Raw genomic sequence first — 22,986 nt, forward strand, 5'->3', positions numbered from 1 at the left:
CCCTTGACATAGTCCCAACTTTCTCCTGTTCTTTTCCCATAGCACTTATCACCATGTATATTCTAATTAATTCATTTAATTAGTATGTTTATATTTGTTTTTCTATGTCAAAATATAAGCTCCATAAGAGCAGAAATTTTGTTCTGTTTTGTTTACTGATAGTCCCTGGCACTTACCACACTGTCTGGTATACAATATGTGCTCAGCAATAAATATGTGTTGAATAAGCAATGAAGTAACCATAGGAGGCTTAAAGTATTTTTGCCAGTATCAGAGTAGCTCAACTGAAACTTTATCAAATGATTTTCCAGCCATATCTTTTTAAATTTGATAATGAAATTAAAGATTTTGTCCAAATAGATATTTCAGGAGATAATTTTTTAAATGAGCATTTTATGTTTACTGCTGTGTCTATCATTATCATTATTGTTAGTTGGAGATAAGGTCTTGCGCTGTTGCCCAGGCTGGAGTGCAGTAGCACAATCATGGTTCACTGCACCTTCAACTGCCTGAGCTTAAGCGATTCTTCCACTTCAGCCCCCAACTAGCTGGGATGACAAGCATGTGCCACCATGCCTGACTTATCTTTTTTTATATTTAGTATGCATGAGGTCTCACTATGTTGCCCAGGACGGTCTTGAACTCCTGAGCTCAAGCAATCCTCCCACTTTGTCCTCCAAAGTGCTGAGATTATAGGTGTGAACTGCCATGCCTGGCTGTCTATTTGTTTAACTAGCGGAGATGTATTAAAAATGTCTCGAAACAACTAAAACTCTGGAAGAAAAAGATGCCTTTAACCTAGAAGTCAGAAAAACCTAGTCAGGATTGAAGCATTTCCGCTGCCCAAGTAATAGGCTATTTCTCCATACAGTGGCCCTATAAAACGTGAACAAATATTTATCTTTAACATCAAAAAAGTCAGTTAAGCAAATGACATTTCACAATGAATGAAATGAAAGAACTTCCTTCCTTTATTTATTCAGAACAGGATGATCTGTTCTTAGTATGGTTTTGTTCCCCCAGACATAGAGGTATTGTTTAATATAAGGTCAGCATTCAATTTAACTTTGTCAAGCTTAACCTAGAACTGTTAACTATAATCTTGGTTACTGCAGAGTGCCAATTTACTAGGAGACAGTATTGCCAATAACAGTCTCATTGATACTGTTGTTTTTCTTCAACCCTCATGGGGCAGAAAAAAAATAGTAACAATAGCTGAGCTTTATTAAATGCCTGCTAAGTGCTGGCCATCATACTTCTATTATCTCTAATACTTTCACTAGCTCTACAGGGTAGCTAGTATAGTATAGAGCCCAGTGAAGTTAAGCAATCTGCTAAGATCAGGGCAGAGATTCAAACCAAGATTATCTCTCTCTGATTTTCAAATCTGGGCCAGTTTCAAGGTGCCACTCTCTGGCCCAAACTATCAGTCTAAGCAGAAGCCTTATCTGGTTATGTTTATTTAAGTTGCAGCAACCAAATACTCCATGACATATACTTAATACTAAAAAATTATTCACTGTTTATCTGAAATTCAAGTTTGGCTGGATGCTCTACGTTTTTGATTACTAAATGGGGCAACTGTATGTGAAGGAACCTTAGAGATTATTGAGTTTAGTGGTTCTTGGTGGATATTAGCCAGGGGCACTTGGCAAAATGATCAGGAGGGCCTTTCTAAATATACATGTAGGCTCTACCCCAAATTGCATGAGGATTTCAGGGTGGAACCAGGCCTATGAATTTTGAAAAAGTTTATTCATTCATAAAATATATGTGTGTTTACTGAGTGCCTTCTCCACATCAAGTACTTTTCCAGGTCTTGGAAACACAGCAAAAAATAAAACAAACATTCTACCTTTGGGGACTTTCCAGGTGATTCTAAAACTCATCCCAGTTAAGAAACAATGGATCAAGCATCCTCGTTTTACAGATCAAGGAAACTGAGGCCTTGCATGGTGTCATGATGGCTCCAGATCACTGAGGTACTAGGTGAAGTCTCCTAACTTCTAGCCCAGTACTTTTTTAAAAAACGATATTTCCACTGACCATAAGTCTTAAAGTTTTTACATTATGCCCCTAATATTCTATTATCCCTAAAATTACAATATTTGGTTTGTAAAATACAGACCCAAAAGCAATGCCATTCTTAGAATAATAAACAACACTGCTTGAGATTATACATGTTAACAGGCAGAAGAGTGAATCCTGACCCCAAATGAAAGTGGCTGTCGTTATTAACACTTTACTCTTACAAGACAGTCATCGTTTACACTGTCTGTATGCAGCGTTTTTGATCTACATTGACTGATTCATTCTCCCAGTAACCCTATGCATGAGACAGGAAGGATGTTATCATAACTGCTCCTTTCAGTTAAGGTAACTGAGATTAGTTGATGTGTTCAAATTCAAACAACTCATACATGGCAGAAACAAGGTTCGAATCCAGATTTTCTGTCTCCAAGTTAGAATAAAATAATCTGAGGGTGAATGAAAACTTTGGCCTGTTTCTTGCCTTCTTTTCTAGCATGAATGAGCAACAGTGTTGAACACAAAGGTGGAAGAAACTTGCTGTTACTTGTGAGACTCTAATATCCCTGCTGGCTCCAGAGCTTTTCCTTCCCCAGCAGCTCCATCTTCCTTTCCCCTCAAGCTACACATTCCCAGCACACTGGATATTGTGAGGCTAGACCATTGATTGCAGCAAAAACCTCAGCCTCAATCAAAATGCGTACACATTATTCAGGAACCATGCCCCAACATGCCCCCATATTTTCAGGGATTCATGGAGTAGATTAACCTGTTAATACTGAGTTTGTGTGGAGTTAGCAGCCATGCTGACCATCTCCTCATAGAATGAATTTGGACCAAAGAATGAGAAACCTAAAAACGAGAGCTTGGGAAGGTGGAGGCCTATGTTTAACAGGGAAGGTATTTACTTCTAGTCAAATGTTCACATATCCCCAAGGCAGACATATGCTTTCTTAGGGAGTGAAACACATATTCCCCAGAACTTTAAAGAGAAAACTGGAAAGGGCACTGATGGCTGTGCCTTAAGACTCTTGTGGGTACAAGGCTGCTTTCTGCAGTAGGATATCACTGACAGAGGATTTGGGAAGCCCAACTCCCACCTCCACCATTTGAGGTCTGAGCAGACATGCCGAGAATAATTTGCCCAGGTGCCACCATTAGGTACTCCAATCCACCCCACTTCATGCTGCTGTTTGCTAGTTACCTGCTACTCCTCATAGGGTAGCTGCTCAATGATCTCTAGTGTCCTATTGATGACCCATTGATTTTAACAACGGTATTAGAGCTTAGAACAAAGTTCTGTTGCTCCAGGAGCCAAGTCAATCCCAAGTAACTTGTACAGATTCCTTACACTAAACAAATATATTTGAAGTACTGATGCCCAGCTTACCATGAGGTTATGACACCCCAATGAACCCACTGTAAATGGAAAACGTTGTAAGTTGAAAATGCACTTAATCTAATCTACCAAACATCATAGCTTAGGCTAGCCTACCTTAAATATGCATAGAACCTTAGCCTACAGTTGGGAAGAATAATCACAAAGCCTATTTTATGATAAAGTGTTGAATTTCTCATGTAATTTATTGAATGCTGTACTGGAAGTGAAAAAACAGAATAGTTATAGGGGTACTTGCCGTATGGTTTCTACTGAACATATATGGCTTTCACACCATCATAAATTTGAAAAACCATAAGTCAAACCATTGTAAGTTGGGGACTGTCTATTTGCAGGAGCAGGCTTTTAAGCTATTCTCCATGCCTACGTTTCCCCTCCTCAACCATCTTGTATACATCCATTGGCTGAATTTGAAGAAGGACCACTTTCACTGTGTCTTTCTTCTACATAAAAATAAAAGCCATCCATGACACTGCCTTAAAAACAACAATGTTGGCCGGGCATGGTGGCTGACACCTGTAATCCCAGCACTTTGGGAGGCTGAACCGGTGGATCATGAGGTCAGGAGATCAAGACCATCCTGGCTAACAGGGTGAAACCCTGTCTTTACTAAAAATGCAAAAAATTAGCCAGGCATGGTGGTACATGCCTGTAGTCCCAGCTACGTGGGAGGCTGAGGTGGGAGAATTGCTTGAGTCTGGGAGGTGGAGGTTGCAGTGAGCGAGATTGCGCCACTGCACTCCAGCTGGAAGACAGAGTGAGACTCAGTCTCAAAACAAAACAACAAAACACAAAACAAAAAAAAATGTTTATTCATCTGATAATCCCCATTCAAATATATCTTTTAGGTAACGATCAAGTGAGAAAAATGTGTGTGAGGCTGGGTGTGGTGGCTCATGCCTATAATCCTAGCACTTTGGGAGGCCAAAGTGGGCGGATTGCCTGATATCAGGAGTTCGAGACCAGCCTGGCCAACATAGTAGAAACCCCATCTATACTAATATGAAAATTAGCCGGCATGATGGCGGGCTCCTTCAATCCCGCCTACTCAGGTGGCCAAGACAGGAGAATCACTTGAACCCAGGAGGCAGAGGTTCCAGTGAGCCAAGATTACACCATGGCACTTCAGCCTGGGTGATGAGAAACTCTGTCTCAAAAAATAAAAAATAAAATGTGTGTGAAAATCACTTGGAGAGTACAGCATGTGGCATTCACATAGCATTTCAGAGCTTTGGAAACATGTTAGTCCGTTCTCATGATGCTATGAAGAAATACCCAAGACTGGGTAACTTATAAAAGAAAGAGTTTTAATTGACTCACAGTTCCGCAGGGCTGGGGAGGCCTCAGGAAATATACAATCATGATGGAAGCATACGCATTCCTCTTCACATGACAGCAGAAAGGAGAATGAGCTCCACACAAAGAGGGGAAACTCCTTAAAAAACCATCAAATCAGGCTGGGTGAGATGGTTTATACCTGTAATCCCAGCACTTTGGGAGGCCAAAGTGGTTGGATCACCTGAGGTTGGGAGTTCAAGACCAGCCTGACCAACATGGAGAAACCCTGTCTCTACTAAAAATACAAAATTAGCTGGGTGTAGTGATGCATGCCTGTAATCCCAGCTACTCAGGAGGCTGAGGCAGGAGAACTGCTTGAACCTGAGAGGCGGAGGTTGTGGTGAGCTGAGATTGCACCATTGGACTCCAGCCTGGGAAACGAGTGAAACTCCGTCTAAAACACACACACACACACCCCATCAGATCTGAGAACTCTCTCACTATCACGTGAACAGCATGAGGAAAACCGCCCCATGATTCAATTATCTCCACTTGGTCCCACCCGTGACACATGGGGATTGTTATAATTCAAGATGAGATTTGAATGGGGACAAAGAGCTAAATCATGTCAAAGCATTTTGCATGTCTTATTTGATTTCAAGAACTCAGAGAAGACAGATTTATATTACTTTTTGTATACATACATTTTGTTTCAATAAAGCGGGCTGTTAACACCCAGGTCTTACTTTTTTGTTGGTTGGCTGATATAAAATGTAAAATTTCATATTAAATTACATTAAATATCGTTACCATATCATATTGAATATCAATAAAGCAGAGCAGTCATCTAGTTTTTACTGCAAGAAGACAGAAAAATTAGACTTTTGCCATGATTAAACTTTATTTTTACTATGTGTTTAGAAGAGCAGAACAAAGTTGTAAGAAGCACAAAAGTTTATGACTACCTGAAATCAGATAAAAATTGTTTATATAATTGAAGAGCCTTAGAATATGGAAAATATTTGAGGTTTTTGCTAGCTTTTAATTTTTTTGTAATGATTGAAATATAAGTTCAGAAAAAGGTAGTATCTCTAGTGGAAAGACCACTGGGACACTGATTAAAAGCTTATGTTAGATTATTTTTTATTCATAAAAGGCAGTACAGTACATGGATTAACAGGGTAGCCTCTCAGAGAATGGCTTGAACCTGGGAGGTGGAGGCTGCAGTGAGCCGAGATTGCGCCACTGCACGTCAGCCTAAGCGACAGATGGAGACTCCATCTCAAAAAAAAAAAAAAAAGTGTGGCCTCTATAGCCAGTGTGCCTGCATCTGAATCCTGCCTCTGCTCTCACAGGCTATATGACCTTGGAGAAGTTATATGACCTCGTAGACTTCAGTTTCCTCATCTGTAAAATGAGAATAACAATGATACCTACCCCATAAGGTAGTTATGAAGGTTAAATGAGTTAATATTTGCACAATACATACTCAGCATAGGTCTGGCACATAGTAAAGATTTTATAAGAGGTAATGGTGATGATGATGATGGCGATTACTTGAAGAGGAAAGACAGGATCAAATTCAGGTTACAAAATCAAATTCAGAGTTAAAGGGACTTATCCAGGTTCTCCTATGTATCCTGGTTAAGCAATTTACCTTTGCAGGGCTATATCTCATTTGTAAAATGGCCTCTGTGATCATATGTAAAATAATCCTGTGATTACAACAGATCTGGAGATGTACCTTCTTGTCTGATACTCAATTAATAAAGGTTCCAATTCCAATCCTTAGGGTCTGGTCAATTATTTTTGGAGTCAGGTGAGATTCATCTCATTGCAAGAGATGGAAAATACAAGTCAAACTGGCTGAAGACAAAGGGAAACTTCTCAGCTCATGTAACTGAAAAAGTCTAGGGGAAGCTCTGACTTCGGGTTCAGCTTGATCAGAGCCTCAACCAGGGACCTCCAGACTCAGCTTCTTTACATCTCTTTTTTTTTTTTTTTTTTTTTTTTTGAGACAGAGTCTTGCTGTGTTGCCCAGGCTGGAGTGCAGTGGTGCGATCTTGATCCACTACAACCTCTGCCTCCCAGGTTCAAGCAATTCTCCTGCCTCAGCCTCCCAAGTAGCTGCAGTTACAGGCGCAAGCCACTTTTGTCCAGCTAACTTTTGTATTTTTAGTAACGATGAGGTTTCACCATGTTGGCTGGGCTGGTCTCCAACTCCTGACCTCAAGTGATCTGCCCGTCTCAGCCTCTCAAAGTGCTGGGATTATAGGCATGAACCACCTTGCCCAGCCTATCTCTTGACTCAGCGGATTTTGCTTTATTCTCACGTTCTGTGTAGTTCCAGGCTCCTGTAAGCATTATTGCAAACAGACCCAGACAAAAGGAACATGTCAATTTCCCTCAATAACTCTGCTAAAGTTTCTGTGTACCTACAAATGGGCACAAGAGATATTTTTGTGATTACAAAAATATTCGAAAACCAGATTTTTGTGATGGTTACTTTGAAAATATACTAAAAATCATTGAATTGTATACTTTAAATGGGTAAATTTTTTGGTATGCAAATTATATGTCAACAAAGCCCTTAAAAACAGTTTCCTTATACTACTCTGGCTCTGAGGAGCTCACATGCACATTTCTGAATGGGTCACTATCTATCACTGACTGGGTCAGAGGAATGTGATGCTCTGATTGGCCAGGCCTGAATATCACACTCACTCCCTGAAGACAGGGATAAAGTCAGTTTCATCCAAAGCACAGTGACTGACAGTGAGGATAGAGGGTGGTTCCTCAGTTGAAAATCAGGTGAAGGAATGCTGTTTCTTAAACCCCAAAATCTAGGACTAGTCCAGGCTTCCAGGGCCTCTCTGAACTCAAATCTGGATGTTCCATAGGCCAAGTAATTGATTTATTTAAGTCATATGAGGCCTAACTTTTGTTTTTCCTGTATCCATGGCAGATGTCAAAGCAAAGCAAGATACAATGAAGGTGGGATGAATCCCATGCTGGATTCTTATTCTTGAAAACTCTGAGAGTAACCATCCCGAGATAAATCCAGGAAGCCCTTCTCTCTGCCTGGGTGCTGCCCAGTGCTCGCTGGGGCCATCACAGGCCAGAGATGTGGGAGGTGCGCTGTTACCTTTCCGTGCCCCATTCAGCAAGCCATCAGACCTGCGCTCCTTGAGAACAGACAAGGAACAAATTCTCTACCTTTGTTTTGTTTTTGTTTTTGTCACTTTATATCTTTTATCTCACCTCTCCCTATCTCTCTCAAACTTGTTTGTCAGTGCTTTTGACTGTGGCTTCAAAGGAGGGATGAGGTAATAAATTAGAATGAACTGTGTAATTTAACTGATTTTCCAGGGCGCAGGGTGAAACAGTGCTTGAGTCTCTCTTTTTACTTTGTTGAAGAACGGCAAAATCACAACCAAAGCAGACACATCTGGAGTGCATCCCAGAGCAGAGGCGCTGTGCTGAGCACTCCACATCTCCTGTCCTTTTAGTCTCCACAACATCCCTGAGGAGTAGATACTCTTTTCCAGTTTTACATGTGAGCAATGGTTCTGAGAAGTTTGTTAAGGACACACAGCTAGTCTGAAACAGAGATGAGCCCTCTGTAGGGTGGGAACTTTTAAACAAATAACTGCTTGTCTGCCTTTAACAAATCTGGCTGTCATCTGCAAGCCCCTTCACAGTCACAGACACATCCTTGAAACCCCCTAGCTTTCAGTGGAAAGGGAAGTAGCTGTTCTCAGCTCACAAGTGCAGTAGCAGGGAGAAGCTACTGACCTGAACCTGTAAAGCTGAAGGTGTGACTACTGGTGGTGCAAACTGACACCTACCTGCTGCATGTGGGGCAGATGGATCTGTTTGGCCAGCACCTTGTTGGTGGTAATTATTATTATTTTTAATGAACTTTAGTGCCTTTTATGGGGTATCTTCTCTTCAAATCACACCTGCTCTCTCTCTTTTTTTAAATAGCCCTGATAGCTTTATCCCAGTTGCTTCACATCTGTACGTCAGCTGTCTGGCTCTGAAAGGCTTTTGCCTTTACATCTCTGAAAGAGCTAGCAGGTTGCCCAGAGTGTCTGTCCAGACTTCTCCTCCACCCTGAGGTGTCAGGAAGTCTGAGTAGAAAGCAGGGGGAATACATTTTCTTATGAAACCAATGTGTGCTTGCCTAAGAGACTATAAACTTCAATTTCATTATGGATCAATGACGCTTTTGGGGTCGCACCAGGAACCTTAACCATTTCAGCATTCCATTGTTTCCATTTAACTTAACCCTTGCATTAGTGCTATAAAGTACTCAGTTCTGTAGTTCCCACTTTAGAGGTGAGAAAACTAAGACTCATAAACATGTCATAGCTGGCCTATGGTAACAGAAATCAGACCCAAGCCCTCACTCTTAACCACAATTCACTGCCTATGTTCCCTCACATAAGGATCACCTGGGAAGCTCCTCTAGCATTTCAAACCAAAATCAATTAAACCGAAATCTCAGGGGGTTGAAGCTAAGGCATCAGTGCTTTTTCATTAGCGCCTCCAGATGATTCAAGTGTGGTGAGGATGTTACACTGTTGTACTTCCCTCAGTGGATATGTTCTAAGACCCGGGTGGATGCCCAAAACCATGGATTGTACTGAGCCCTCTATATACTATGTTTTTTTCCCTATATGTACATACCTATGATAAAGTTTCGTTTATAAATTTGGTATAATAAAGAATAACTAATAATATAATAAAACAATATGCTGACCTCATTACTCTTGCACTTTGGGCCATTGTTAAGCGAAACAAGGGTTACTTGGATGCAAGCACTGTGATGCTACGACAGTAGATCTGATAACCAACAGATCTACTAAGTGATTAACAGGTGGGGAGCTTCTACAGTGTGAATACACTGGACAAGAAAATGAGTCGCAGCCCAGGCAGGCAGAGCACGATGACTAAGATTTCATCATGCTACTCAGGATGCACACAACTTGAAACTTATGAATTATTTCTGGAATTTTCTATTTAATATATTTGGACCTTGGATAAGGAGGGACTACTGTATCTGAAGAGTCAGCGATACACATTCCCACATCAAATGGGTGTGTTGTTTGGGAGATGGTTGCTGCTTACATGCAATGAGAGGCCAGCAGATGCCTCTGGGCCATTCAGTATGTGTTTACGCACCCATATGAATGGTACAATCACGTGAAGTGGTAACCGTCAACGACATCTGATTGTAGTCAGTTTTTGGAGACAGAAGACTTGGCTTTGAATCCATGCCCCTCTGATAGCTGTATGACTTTGCATGTGTTATTTAATCCCTCTGAGCCTCAGTTCGCCTGTCTCTAGAGAGGGGAAAATAATGTGCCCCATTTTGGAGGTTGAGTTGGCGAGGGACAGTGTGCATGTACTGGGCTCAGCACAGATTTTGGCATGTTGTAAGCCATCAGTTGCTGCTAGCTATTTATTGATGGCACTTAGTAACCCACCAAAGGCATACACGACATACCTTGAAAGACAAATTTGAATTCTGAAAAGAGTTTGTGCCTCCTCACTTATGATCATTAAGTGTTTAGGATTACCATCTTCACTTGAAAATTCAATTAATTTTCATGGGTTGTTTAACATCAAGGGTGATTGCCCGAGAGGCAGCCAGATGACTGTGTTGACAAGTCTGCAGACAGGCAGTGGGGTTGGGGTATGGAGCGGGATAATACAAGGGGAGCGCTAAAGGCTCTGACTGCAGGTGGTAGGGCCCAGCTATGGGAAGTGTGGCTCTAAAATCTTTTAGTTCATAAGGGAGGGGCCCAGAGGCTGAGGAGGAGGCTCAGAACAGAATAGGTGACAGGAAGCCAATTTTAGGATCTGAGTAAGAAGTTGGGAGGTTTAGAAGGATCCAAGAACAACCCTCCTCCTCGCCCTTGGGCTTCTTGTTTGTCCTGTTGCTACCTAACAAATCTATCCTCCTCTACACTCTCCATTTAGCTAAATGTTCGTCTTTTTTTTTTGTTTTTTTTTTCCAGAGACAGGGTCTCGCTTTGTCACCCAGGCTGTAATGCAGTGGTGTGATCATAGCTCACTGCAGCCTCAAAGTCCTGGGCTCAAATGATGTTCCTGAGTAGGGATTCAGGTGTGAGCCACTATGTCAGACCTATTCATTCTTTTAAGTCTCACTCAAGCCTTGCCTATTTTGCAGCTCTTTCTGACCCTATCTAGATAAAAGTTAGAGATCCTTCCTGTGAGCAGCCATAGGCTTTTTGCCTGCCATTGTTGGCTGCCTTTGTGTGGACATATCTTATTTTCAAGTATTTTTGAGTTTTCTGAGAATGGGGACCACATTCTTTACTTCGATTCAACTCTACCTTCTCCTACCACAGAGGTTAATGTAAGTGTTTAGCTCTTATTAGATAAAAGTGCATTATTTTTATACACCACATCACAGAACTCAGCAGGCAAAGAAGGCTTACAAGTATGTAGTCCAGGAGTGGCAAATGTCCTCTTGATCCACAGGCCAAATCCTTCCAAATTGGTTTATTTGGCCAGACCAGCCTATTTTTTTTTTTTTTTAAATACAGATGGTCTCCTACTTATGATGGTTTGACTTATAATTACTCAACTTTATGATGGCACGAAAGCCATACATGTTCAGCAGAAACTGTACTTCAAGTACTGTATAATCATTCTGTTTTTCCACTTCCAGTCCAGTATTCAATAAATTACATGAGATATTCTTTACATTATAAAATAGGCATTGCGTTATATGATGTAGCCCAATTTCAGGCTAATGTAAGTGTTCTGAGCGTGTGTAAGGTAGGCTAGGCCAGGCTGTCATGTTTGGTAGGTTAGGTGTATTAAATGCATTTTTGGCTTAGTTGGGTTTACTGGGAGACACAGTAACCCATGGCAAGCCGAGAAGCATCTGTACTGAATTTGAAAGCCTTTAGGTAGCTGTGCCTGTCCAGTCTTCTGCAGTTTGGTCCACTTTCTAATGCCTTACCATTTTACACAATGTATCTGCCCAACTCCTTAAAGAATTTGAGTGACATCCCTAATTTGAGCCCAGCGCTCTAAATTCATAGATCTTCCTACATCTCTAATACATGGCTCCCCTGCCTATGCCTTCAGAGGTAGGGAGCTTATGAGGAAGTATGTTACATTGGTGGAAAGCTCTGACTAAAATAATTCTTCCTGAATGAAATCATAACTTACAGTTACCTACTGAAAGTAACCTGCTACATACTAACTACATTAAATCCTTTTGGTACCTTACCTTTTACTACTAAATGCTTTTCCCATTCTTAAGTATCCCATCACAGGATGATATAAGCCTGTTTAGATATACTTCCTAACCTGTTATTTAGGCAAAGGATGTGTAACTTAGAACCACATTGGATTTTTCAACTATGGTCATCTGAAAATGACCTTCTTGGTAAACATTCCCCTTCATTCATATAGAATAAGGACTGCATGTGTCCACCCAGCCTTTTATACTCACGTGTGAGATTTTCAGATATCTTTGAATAATTTTACACATCTGTCTAGGTCATCAGATTATGGGTGATTTGAGAGTCTGGCATGAACCAGCATCCCAGAAGGTTGCAATTTGAGTATATGATAGATCTAAGTAGATCTTATCTCATGTTGCCCCATTAAGCCTAGACATTTTCACAGCTTTATGCTGCACAGCAGTTAGCCTGTGCCTGAATGCACAGGAATGCAACCCCAGCAATTATTTACCAGATGGAACGTGTTTTTTTGTGTTTCTGTTTCAAGGGAACTCTGTTAAAGTTTCTGATCCTAGTTTTGATGGAGTGGATTGTAAACCTGTTATAACCTGCTAAGGGGGGGAAAACCCATATTTTTCTGTTTTCAGGAAAAATCATTTCCATATGAAAGGCCATCTGGAGAACTGGGTGTATAATAAATCACTGTTCACACCAATTATACTTACTGGGGGGGCCAGTTATTTTCTTGCAAGTAGAGACAGGAGAATATTGGCTTCTGAAAACAATATTGTCATGAACTTCCTTGTGGGCAAGCCAAGGGTCAGGAGGACCTCAGGTGGGCAGTCTGAGATGACAGAAGCTGTCCTAGTGAGGGGAATGGAACACCGTTTGCATGTTTCTCTTCTCCTTCAGCTCTAGTCCTCACAAAAATCAAATATATTCTTACCCTATGTGACTATTCTTACATACTTTTAAAAAGTTTTGTTCCTTGCAATTTGTACAAATCCACCAATCTGAATCAAGATGTTGGTTTTCAAATCAATGCCATTTAGTAGCTGAATCACCTGCAGTGAGTCGTCTAACTCCCTTAGTCCCTCCTTCCCCATTTGGAAAATGTGGCTAATGAAAATGACCTAACATGGCTAAACGCCTGGTACATTTATGTAGAGAAGTCTGTAGGAAGAATGAGCAGGGAAGAACTCTGGTGACATCAAGCCCCTGGTCCCCAGCATTTAGATTTCCAGGGCTACCTGGTTCTTGCAGATCAATGAGCAACTCCAGTGTTCTTCCATTAAATCTTCATTTCCCTTAGTTGAGTTGGAATTGGCTTTATGTTACTTCCAACTACAAGTTTTGACTAACAGCGCATGCATCTATTAACATGGGTAACCAGGAAGAACACAGAGCAGCATGGAAAAGCAATTTTGATGAAATTTACAAAAAGTATGATATAAAATTGTGAATATGTATTGTAGTTATTTGAAATAATCATGCATTTGCAAGACAAGTGGAAAAGAAATATTTTTTAAATGTATGGGTGCCTGTAATTCCAGCTACTCACATGAGAATAGCTTGAACCCGGGGGCAGAGGTTGCAGTGAGCCAAGACTCTGCCGGTGCAGCCCAGTCTGGACAACAAAGTGAAACTCTGTCTCAAAAAAAAAAAAAAAAAAAAAATGTGTTGGATGTTTACCATGGCAGAGTTATGGATGATTTGTTTTCTTCATATAATGAGTGGGGTCAAAAACTTATCAAGCTACATTTGGTTGTGTCTTCCGTTGTTTTCTACAACTGATTAAATCTTACTCATTGGCTCCACATCCACATTCATCACTATCTATATCTTAGTCTCTTTGGATACGAAAGACGTTCTGGTGTAGAGTTTTGTTTTGTTTTGTTTTTAAAGGTTAGTGGCTAATCTCCTATTGTTGTCTACCCTCATTTCTAGATGGTTTCCTGGTATATTGGGGTGGCAGTGATGTGATAAAGTGAGCTTTTGGAGTCAGCAGTAGGAGAAAGTGGGCTTTAGATTTGCATACACTGGCCCTTATGCTGTGATTATGTTTGGTATTGACATTTTTTAGCAATGTCTCTGGGTACCTGATTGACTTGTACTACTGACATCTTTGCATTGGGAAACTGGCTTTTTTTTTTNCTCACTCTGTAGCCCAGAATGGAGTGCAGTGGTGTGATCTCGGCACACTGCAGCCTCCACCTCCTGGGATCAAGCGATTCTCCTGCCTCAGCCTCCCGAGTAGCTGGGATTACAGGCACACACCACCATGCCCAACTAATTTTTGTATTTTTAATAGAGATGGGGTTTCACCACGTTGGGAAACTGGCTTTTTCAAGGAGGCACAAGAGCATTCATGCAGATCCTATGTCTGATAACCATGCTGTTTTTTTTTGTTTGTTTTTTTTTTAGTTGTCAAATGATTCTCTATTGAAATATTTTTCTTCGTAGTTCACAGCTAGCTGGGTATTTACTGTGCCACTGTTGATGTCATCTATGATATCATGAAGCTGGCCCCATCAACAATGCAACTCATAGACTGGGCAGTCTCCAGGATCCCTTTATGGGTTCTAGAGAGTTCTAGGACTAAGGATTGGTACTGCATCTGTGGTGCAGTGTTGACAGTCTTATCAAAAATGGCATTTCCACTGTGCTTGATTTTTTTTTTTTGCTTCTTTCTGTCTCTGGTTCCTTGAAGGCTTTGATGCTTAGGGCAGAGGCAGAAAGTACCATCTCAGTTTGGGCCTGTCTGTTCTGAATGGTCAATTTCATCGTAACCCTTTGACTCTTCCAGTGACCTGTTGCCTTGGGAATGTCACCACCAACTTATTTTGGAGACACACCCAGAGGGCTGATTTTAAGGGCCAGGGTAGACATGGTACCCACTTTTCCACGAGGGCACTTGGCAGGTATACGACTTTGATCTCATTGGGGTTGAACTTGGGTAGCATGGCAGGGGTGGCTAGATGAACCCAGATGTAATATGGCTGAAGAAAGGTGCACTTTGACCTCCTCCAAGCCAAAAGGCCCATGCTGTTGGTTTTCTCTTTCAGTGTTACATATTGGCATGGGCCACTTGATCCCTTTGCTGAGTTTTAAGTGAGGAACAGGACACAGTCTTTTTCTTCTTTTGGGATTCCTTTCTTTCAATTTATCTACTACTTGTGATATCGGCCCTGAATGGAGAGGCCAACACATATAAAACTCACTTCAATCTCTATCTTTTTTTCCCCTGGCATTCCCTTGGTTCAGAAAGGAAAAAACACCTCATCTTTTCTGTGCAGTAAGAATACCTCTTATATCAGAGGTCAGTTCTCTCTACCAATAGCTGTAGAATTCAGATTCATTGTTCTGACCCTTGATAGCTTAATGGAAGCAATAGGAATCTAGAAAATCCTTTTCTTTATCCCCAACATCTGAATTTTAAAGACAGTTATTCTAGGAACTCAAATTTGGAAATCAAAGCTAGATCTTTTTTTTTTTTTTTTTTTTNTTTTCATTTGCTTGGTAAATCTTCTATCACTTTATTTTGAACCTATGTGTGTCTTGTACGTGAGATGGGTCTTCTGAATACAGCACACAGATGGGTCTTGGCTCTTTATCTAATTTGCCAGTCTGTGTCTTTTAATTGTTGGCATTTAGCCCATCTACATTTAAGGTTGTTATGTATGAATCTGATCCTGTTATCATGTTAAGTGGTTATTTTGCACATTAGTTGATGCAGTTTCTTTATAGTGTTGTTGGTCTTTATATTTTGATGTGTTTTTACAGTGGCTGGTACGGGTTTTTCCTTTCCATATTTAGTGCTTCCTTCAGGAGTTCTTTTAAGGCAGGCCTAGTGGTGACAAAATCCCTCAGCATTTGTTTATCTATAAAGGATTTTACTTCACCTTCGCTTATGAAGCTTAGTTTGGCTGGATATGAAATTTGGGGTCGAAAATTCTTTAACAATGTTGAATATTTGGCCTCCACTGTCTTCTGGCTCATAGGGTTTCTGCAGAGAGATCTGCTGTTAGTTTGATGGGCTTAGGGTAAAAGTTAGGGTAACCTAACTTTTCTCTCTGGCTGCCCTTAACATTTTGTCCTTTGTTGAAGAATCTGACAATTATGTGTCTTGGGGTTGCTGTTCTTGTGGAGAATCTTAGTGGAGTTCTCTGTCTTTTCTGAATTTGAATGTTGGCCTGTCTTGCTAGGTTGGGGAAGTTCTCCTGGATAGTATCCTGAAGTGTGTTTTCCAACTTGGTTCCTTTCTCCCCATCACTTTCAGGTACACCAATCAGTCATAGGTTTGGTCTTTTCACAGACTCCTATATTTCTTGGAGGCTTAGTTTGTTCCTTTTCATTCTTTTTTCTCTAGTCTTCACACTTTATTTCATTAAGTTGATCTTCAGTCTCTGATATCTTTTCTTCCACTTGATCGATTTGGCTATTGTTACTTGTGTATGCTTTGTGAAGTTCTCGTGCTGTGTTTTTTAGCTCCATCAGATTATTTATGTTCTTTTTTAAACTGGTTATTCTAGTTAGTGGTTCCTTGTAACCTTTTATCAAGGTCCTTAGCTTCCTTGCATTGAGTTAGAACATGCTCCTTTAGCTCAGAGGAGTTTGTTATTACCCGCCTTCTGAAGCCTACTTCTGTCACTTCATCAAACTCATTCTCCACCCAGTTTTGTGCCCTTGCCGGAGAGGAGTCGCAATCATTTGGAAAGGAGGCATTTTGGATTTTGGAAGTTTAAGCATTTTTGAACTGGTTTTTCCTCTCCCTGGGAGAGGGAGGCCCCTAGCTCCTTGCACTTCCCAGGTAAGGTGATGCCCCACCTTGCTTCTGCTCGCCATCTGTGGGGCTACACCCACTGCCTAACCAGTCCCAGTGAGATGAACGGGGTACCTCAGTTGGAAATGAAGCAATCACCTGTCTTCTGCATTGGTCTTGCTGGGAGCTGCAGCTCAGAGCTGTTCCTGTTTGGCCATCTTGCCAGAGCAACCCCCAATCCTCAGTTTTTCTAGGAACTCAAATTTGGAAACCAAACCTAGATCTGTCTTTTTTTTTTTTTTTTATCCCTTTGCATTCCTGCTATAACAATCTCAAACCTCCCTGAGGCATAAGAATTACCTTAGGCTAACTAGGGGAAAAGTCATTCACAAAACATGAAAAAGAAAAATACATTTAAAATATATTATCCTTATTACATTCTTTCAGACTTTCCCTAATGTCCTTTACCTTATCGCCTGTTACCCAAACTCACTGTCAAGCCCCGCCCAAATTACCAACTGGAGGAGTAATGATGATAATGATTGTTTACTGACTACTTGGTATCAGACAAATGTGCTTTTAAACTTGACCATAACCTTGTAGATGTTCATATCCCTGCTGAATAGATGAGAAGCTAGAACTTAGAAAAGGAGACTTGTACAAAGTAGCAGAGCTAATTTTGGGGAGAAAAATTGTTTAGAAAACTTATTTGTATCTTGTTTGCTTTTTCTCACTTTGGCTCAGAAGTCATTTATTCATTCAAATGCTGCAACTTTAAAACACAGCTAGAAAAACACCCATTAAATAATATGGATGCTTAACACACTGCTCAATAAATGGCAATGAATATTATTTGTTAATATTTCTACCTATGACCAGGAAGATAAATATCTTAGTATGCAGAGAGCGGAGTCCATCATGGCCAAAATCTTGGTACAGTTTGATATTTCAACAGCTGGGCAGGAAATAAGGTAAAGTCCTTATTTTTAAGGAAGACAGGAGATCCTGGGTGAGATGGAAACAGGGGCTTATGAGAAGCTTATTATGGGCTGTCATCCCTCTCTGGCAGTCAAGCTGTGTGGTTCGTCCCTTTTGCAGAGTTCCTGTTTTTACAAGAACAGCTCAGCAGAGCCAAAGTTACAAGGTATATCTCAGCAGAGCCAAAGTTACAAGCTACATTTTAACTTTTCACGCTATTCTTTGTGTCCCCAAATATGATTAGTATAGAACATAACTAGTACAGTAAAGTAAATATCTCATCTCAGGCAAACTAAGTTTAAGACAGCACAATAAATGAAATGTCAACCACAGTTTCTTCTCGTAATCCCACGTCTTGGATTTCTCCAATCCTTCCAGAGGCCTGGGGCTGCTTGGTTACTATCGAGGGGTCGGGCACATTCTCAGCAACTATCCATAGCTAACCAGAGCAAATTTTCTCACTATTATACCTATCAAAAAACCCAAATAAGCTTCATTGTAGGATACCTCTAGGTCAGCCCCCAGGGATTATGGTTGATGATCACAGAGGTGTGATGTGATAATGTCCCATTAGGGGGTCTTTCACCTGGTTATTTCCCTGCCTGATACTTCAACTGTAGAATTTGTGAGGAAATTTGGGAAAGACAGCATCAGATCCCTATCCAGTAGTCTCCAAGCTGCATGCAGTTTCCCTGTATCTGTTTCAATGCAGGGATATTATATGGGTTTTGGAATTAGTCAGACTCACATGCAGATTCTGCCTGTGCCGTTTATTGAGTGGGGAGCAGTGGTACCAATCCTTTGCCCTCGGAACTGCTGTATTCTCTCCTGTAGAAAGGAATTATGGAAGGCGTTATAAGGATCAGGTGGGCCAGCACACGCAACGCACCAGCACAGAGCCTGGAATATGGTAGGTGACCACTCACTGCAAACTCTTATTCTTCATGCTTCAGTTACCTATTGCTATATAAAATACCAACCAAGGCCTTAGCAGCCCCTAGGACTACACCCATTTGTCATGAAGAGCTTTAGTGAGCATTACTTGAGTAACAACCATTTATTTGCTCATGGTTTTGTAATCTGGGCTGGGTTCTTCTACTGGTCTCACCTGGGGTAGATCATCCTCTCATGTCCATAAGGAAGCTTAATTTGGGCCAGAAATCCAAGATAGCATCACATATGTGTCAGGAAGCCTGGCTGGGATGCCCAGACCAACTCGGATCAAGCCTCTGCTTGGTATAGCGCTCTGTTGTCACCACTTTAAAATTCTTAATTTTAAAACCAGGAACCCTGCATTCATTTTACATTAATCCCTGCAAATTATGTAACCAGTCCTTGCAGCTGGATCTCTTTCTATACTAGCTCAGGGATCCAAGGGGGTGAAAGCAAAAGCTGGCAAGCTTCTTAAGACCAAGACTGGAACCGGTACAGTATCACTTTGCCTACATTCTATGGGCCAAAGCAATTCGCAAGGCCATCCCTGATTCAAGGGGAGGAGCAGGAAAATCTTTATGGCCATCACTTGACCTCCATTTCCTACTTTCAGCATTTTCAGCAACTGGGTCCTTCGAGAGCTCTCCTGGTGCTAAGAACCAGATACCTCCCCAAGCGACCTCCCCAAGAGGGATATATGGTAAAGGGTTGGAAATCTCTCAGAAATGAGGCATAACCCCATCTTAGCAAAGTGGAGAGAGTTAGAAACTCAGAGTCTAAGGCTACGCCTTGCTTCTCAGTGGTCACATTGACTTCCTCGGTCAGTCAGTCATGGCTTGAGGGGAGGTCAGAGAAACTGGTCACTCACAAGAGACACAACTGGCCCTTACAGAGACTGTGATCAGGGCAGCTTTCTACAAGAGGCTGTGAATAAGGTCGGATATAGCCCCTGATAGACATGTTTTTTCTTTATATATCAGCCATTTATGAAGCACCAATAATTATATATAAGACGGTGTCTTGGCCTATGGGGATGTGACTCTAGGAGAGCAGGGCTCCTTTTTTTAAGTCACATAAGGGCATATCTCTTTAACTCCAATCGAAGTGGGGGTCGGGGACAGGGGAATAATCAGAAGTTTATTCTTACCGTCCTGGTGCTCGGGGAGTCAGCCCCAGTCCTTGGTGACTAGCTCACATATCCTCTTGTGGCTAGTGACACCCACCTCCCTTGGTGGTACAGGAGAACGCTTAACTACTGTAATCTTGAACGTCTGAGTTCAAGTGATTCTCCTGCCTCAGCCTCCTAAGTAGCTAGGACTACAGGTGTGCACCATCATACCTGGCTAATTTCTTTTATAGAGATGGAAGTCTCGCTATGTTGCCTAGGCTGGTTTCAAACTCCTGGCCTCAATCAGTCTTCTCATTTCGGCTTCCAGAATGCTGGAATTATGGGGGTGAGCCACCATACATGGCAGGGAATACACTTTTTTACAAAAATGCCAATTCACCTCAAGAAAAGCTGAGTGAAGAAGAATGAGAAACTGTGACTTTATCTTACTTGCTTTGGTCCTGCTCCAAGGAAGATGACAGATTGAGGCCCGCAGAAGGAGGGAGTCCCAAATAGACTTCTGATATTTCAACTGGAAATATCAACCACTCTCCTCTGCATGCCCCAAGGAGATGGAATGTCATCACTATCTCCTTGGGGCATGCAGAGGAGAGCGGTCACCATCTCTTGACCTCCCCACTTCCCTACTCTACTTCCTCGCAGTTTCCTTCCTTCGTGCCCTCAGTCTTGTGTCCTTACCCCTGTCCCGGAAGACCCCATCTCTTTCCCCCAGTACATAGTGCTCCTCCTCCGTCCCTTCTTGCACACTCCTCTTAGCTGGTGCTATCACTTTCCTTGGTCCAACTTTGCCAGCTCTGAAAAACAAGGAGTGAGGTGCGGTCCATCAGATGGAGATGATATAATAGATGATCAGATCCAGGGCAGGCTCGCAGCAGTAACAGCTGTGGCAAATTTCTACATAACACTAGCCGAGACGCCAAAAAAATGAGCTTATTTCCCAGTGACAATGCAATCTAGTGCTCTGTGACCAGCTCCTTGCAGAACAATAACCGTGGCACTATGATTAGACTCACATTAACTGTGCATAGCCCTGTCTTGACTACCCAGGTGGTCAGCATCTACTTGGATAAGAACGTCCTGATCTTCAAATCTCTTCCTTGATAAAAAGAGGGCTGCTGCTCTCAAGGAACTTCAGTCAAGGGGGGCGGGGGAGACAGTCCCATACACAGACAAAAAACTAGGGGTTGAAAGGCCAATGAGTGATCAGAAGGAAAGGGAAAGAAGCTTCCGGAAGCAAGTGCTGATTGGGAGATTAGCCTTGGCTGGGGGCCACGGCGGAGCAAAGGTGTAATGGAGGGTGGGGCCTCTTTCAAACCTCATTCATGGCTGTGTACACGCGTGTCCGTTCCCACTGCAGTGGCGGTGCTTTCTTGAGGTAGGGGATGGGCTGCTTCCCTCTGGAGTCTTCACTAGACCGCCCTCCTCCTCCTGCTTCTTTTCACCCATTCATTCCAAACATACATTGAGCTGCACGTTCTGGGGTCCCAACTGGAGGGGGCTCACGAAGGAGATTTTAGGACTATACCCACTTGCCACGATTTTACTTTACGTGGTTTCCACGTCTACTCCTTCCCCTGAGCTTCACACCTCTTCAGAAAAAAGCCCCCAGCCTCCCCTAGTCCCTCAGTTACGCCGCGCAGCCTCTCACTTTGCTGATTTCCAGCCACTCGCTGCTGAATAGGCTGGAACACTTCTGCTTCAGATGCGCCTGACACCCTCGGACGCATGCGCAGTAACTCCCCGCCCCTCCTTCCCGGCGGGGCTTGCTGTCTCTAAGCCCCATTTAAAGCGCTGCGCTGGCTGGGGAGCTCTTCGTTCAATTCTCGGTGGATTAGGGCCATTGAGATTCTTAATCAATTGCTGGGTTCCACGCGATCCTCTTTAGAAACTTTTTGCTTAATATGCATCTAGAGACATTCACGGCCCGCCTGCAGAGTTGGAGCCGTTGGAGTGCAGGCTGGGAGGCTGCAGGCAACCCCTAGGCTTTTAATCAGCAACGTCAGTTTAATTACTGCAGATCCGCCATGGCTGCCAAGTCCTCTCTTTCTTCCTTATTATTAACGGGGAAACTTGCCGTGCAGTGGCTTTGTTTCAAGTGGAAATCCGCGTGCTTTGATACCCTCGGGGGCACTTACAGGCTAGGTGGGCACAAGTGGGCTGCGGGACTCCCGAGTATTTACCTGCCAGAGGAATGCACTGCAAGCATGCTGCACACAGGAGACAGGGAACCCGGGCGAGGTTGGGTTTCCAGGCGCCACAGTATACCCTCTCAGTTCCACTGATACCCTTTCTTCCTTCTACCCCGAGGCCCCGGTCGTTGGCCCTCACCAGACAATGTAAACTGGCACTACAAGTGGAATAGACTAGACATTTATTTTCTAGTAAGTCAGGCGTCTGTCCTACCTGCACCTTTGGCCTGATTTTGATTAATGTTACTAGAAGAGGATGCAATGTGTGGGGCTGTTGGCTAAACTTTGTGGAAGTGTCAATTGTAAATAGTGTTACCTTATATTTGGGGCAGCACTTTCGAGTTTCCAAAACACGTTCCCATGCATTATCTCATGGGGTTTCCTCAATATATTGGAATAATGTGGAGGAACTCTCACCCTCTTTCACAATGAAAAACCCTGTAGCTCAGAGCAGCGTAGAAACTTGGCCAGAGTTGCAGGTAGAAAGTGGAAGAATAAGAAACCAGGTCTTCTGATCCTTAGTCTGGAGACTTTTGGTAGTCATGCAGACTTTTTTTATTATCTCACTAATAACCCTGATAATCTTATTGGATAACAGGACAATTTGTTCATCCGTGTCGTGTTCTCTTACTCCATAAAGAAAGCTGATTTCTCAACTGTTTTTTAGAGTTAGAATGCCTTGAAAATCACTCCCTTATCCTTGCTACCAGTGTGATTTGTCATCTTCTGATATGTGGTAAAAACAGTAAAGGTAAAATCTAGCTGCCAAGCTAATGCCACAAAAATCAAGTAGGAACTGGGTTGGATTCAGTAACATCAGTCCAGAGAGCACACTGTTCCTCAAGATGGGTGCAACCTCAAGGACTTAGGGATCAGGAATGTGCATGGCTCTCCAAATGGTTTTCAACCAAGAGAATGCTGCATTTCCTCCAGTAATTTCATAACCAAAAACTTAGTGATAATCAGAAATTTAGGGGTTTTTTTGTTGTTGTTTTGAGGCAGGGTCACTCTGTTGCCCAGGCTGGAGTACAGTGACACAATCATAGTTCACTGCAGCCTTG

The 22,986-nt window shown here is 42.2% G+C and overlaps 1 long non-coding RNA gene across 4 annotated transcripts in view; it reads right to left on the reverse strand.

Annotated features, from left to right (window-relative positions):
* Positions 1-22,986, reverse strand: part of LOC108314496 — a 34,274-nt gene extending 11,288 nt beyond the window's left edge. For 3 of the 4 annotated variants that reach the window (XR_005202605.1, XR_005202603.1, XR_005202602.1), the window contains exons 1-3: positions 21,052-22,986; positions 20,415-20,530; positions 18,423-18,502 (exon numbers count right to left, since the gene is read on the reverse strand). This is a non-coding gene — a long non-coding RNA (uncharacterized LOC108314496). Of the gene's footprint in view, positions 1-4,215; positions 4,575-18,422; positions 18,503-20,414; positions 20,531-21,051 lie in introns of those variants that run through there. The other variant, XR_005202604.1, reaches the window with a different exon arrangement.

The sequence above is a fragment of the Cebus imitator genome, unplaced genomic scaffold, assembly GCF_001604975.1.
Source record: "Cebus imitator isolate Cc_AM_T3 unplaced genomic scaffold, Cebus_imitator-1.0 Scaffold155, whole genome shotgun sequence".
Lineage (NCBI taxonomy): Eukaryota > Metazoa > Chordata > Mammalia > Primates > Cebidae > Cebus > Cebus imitator.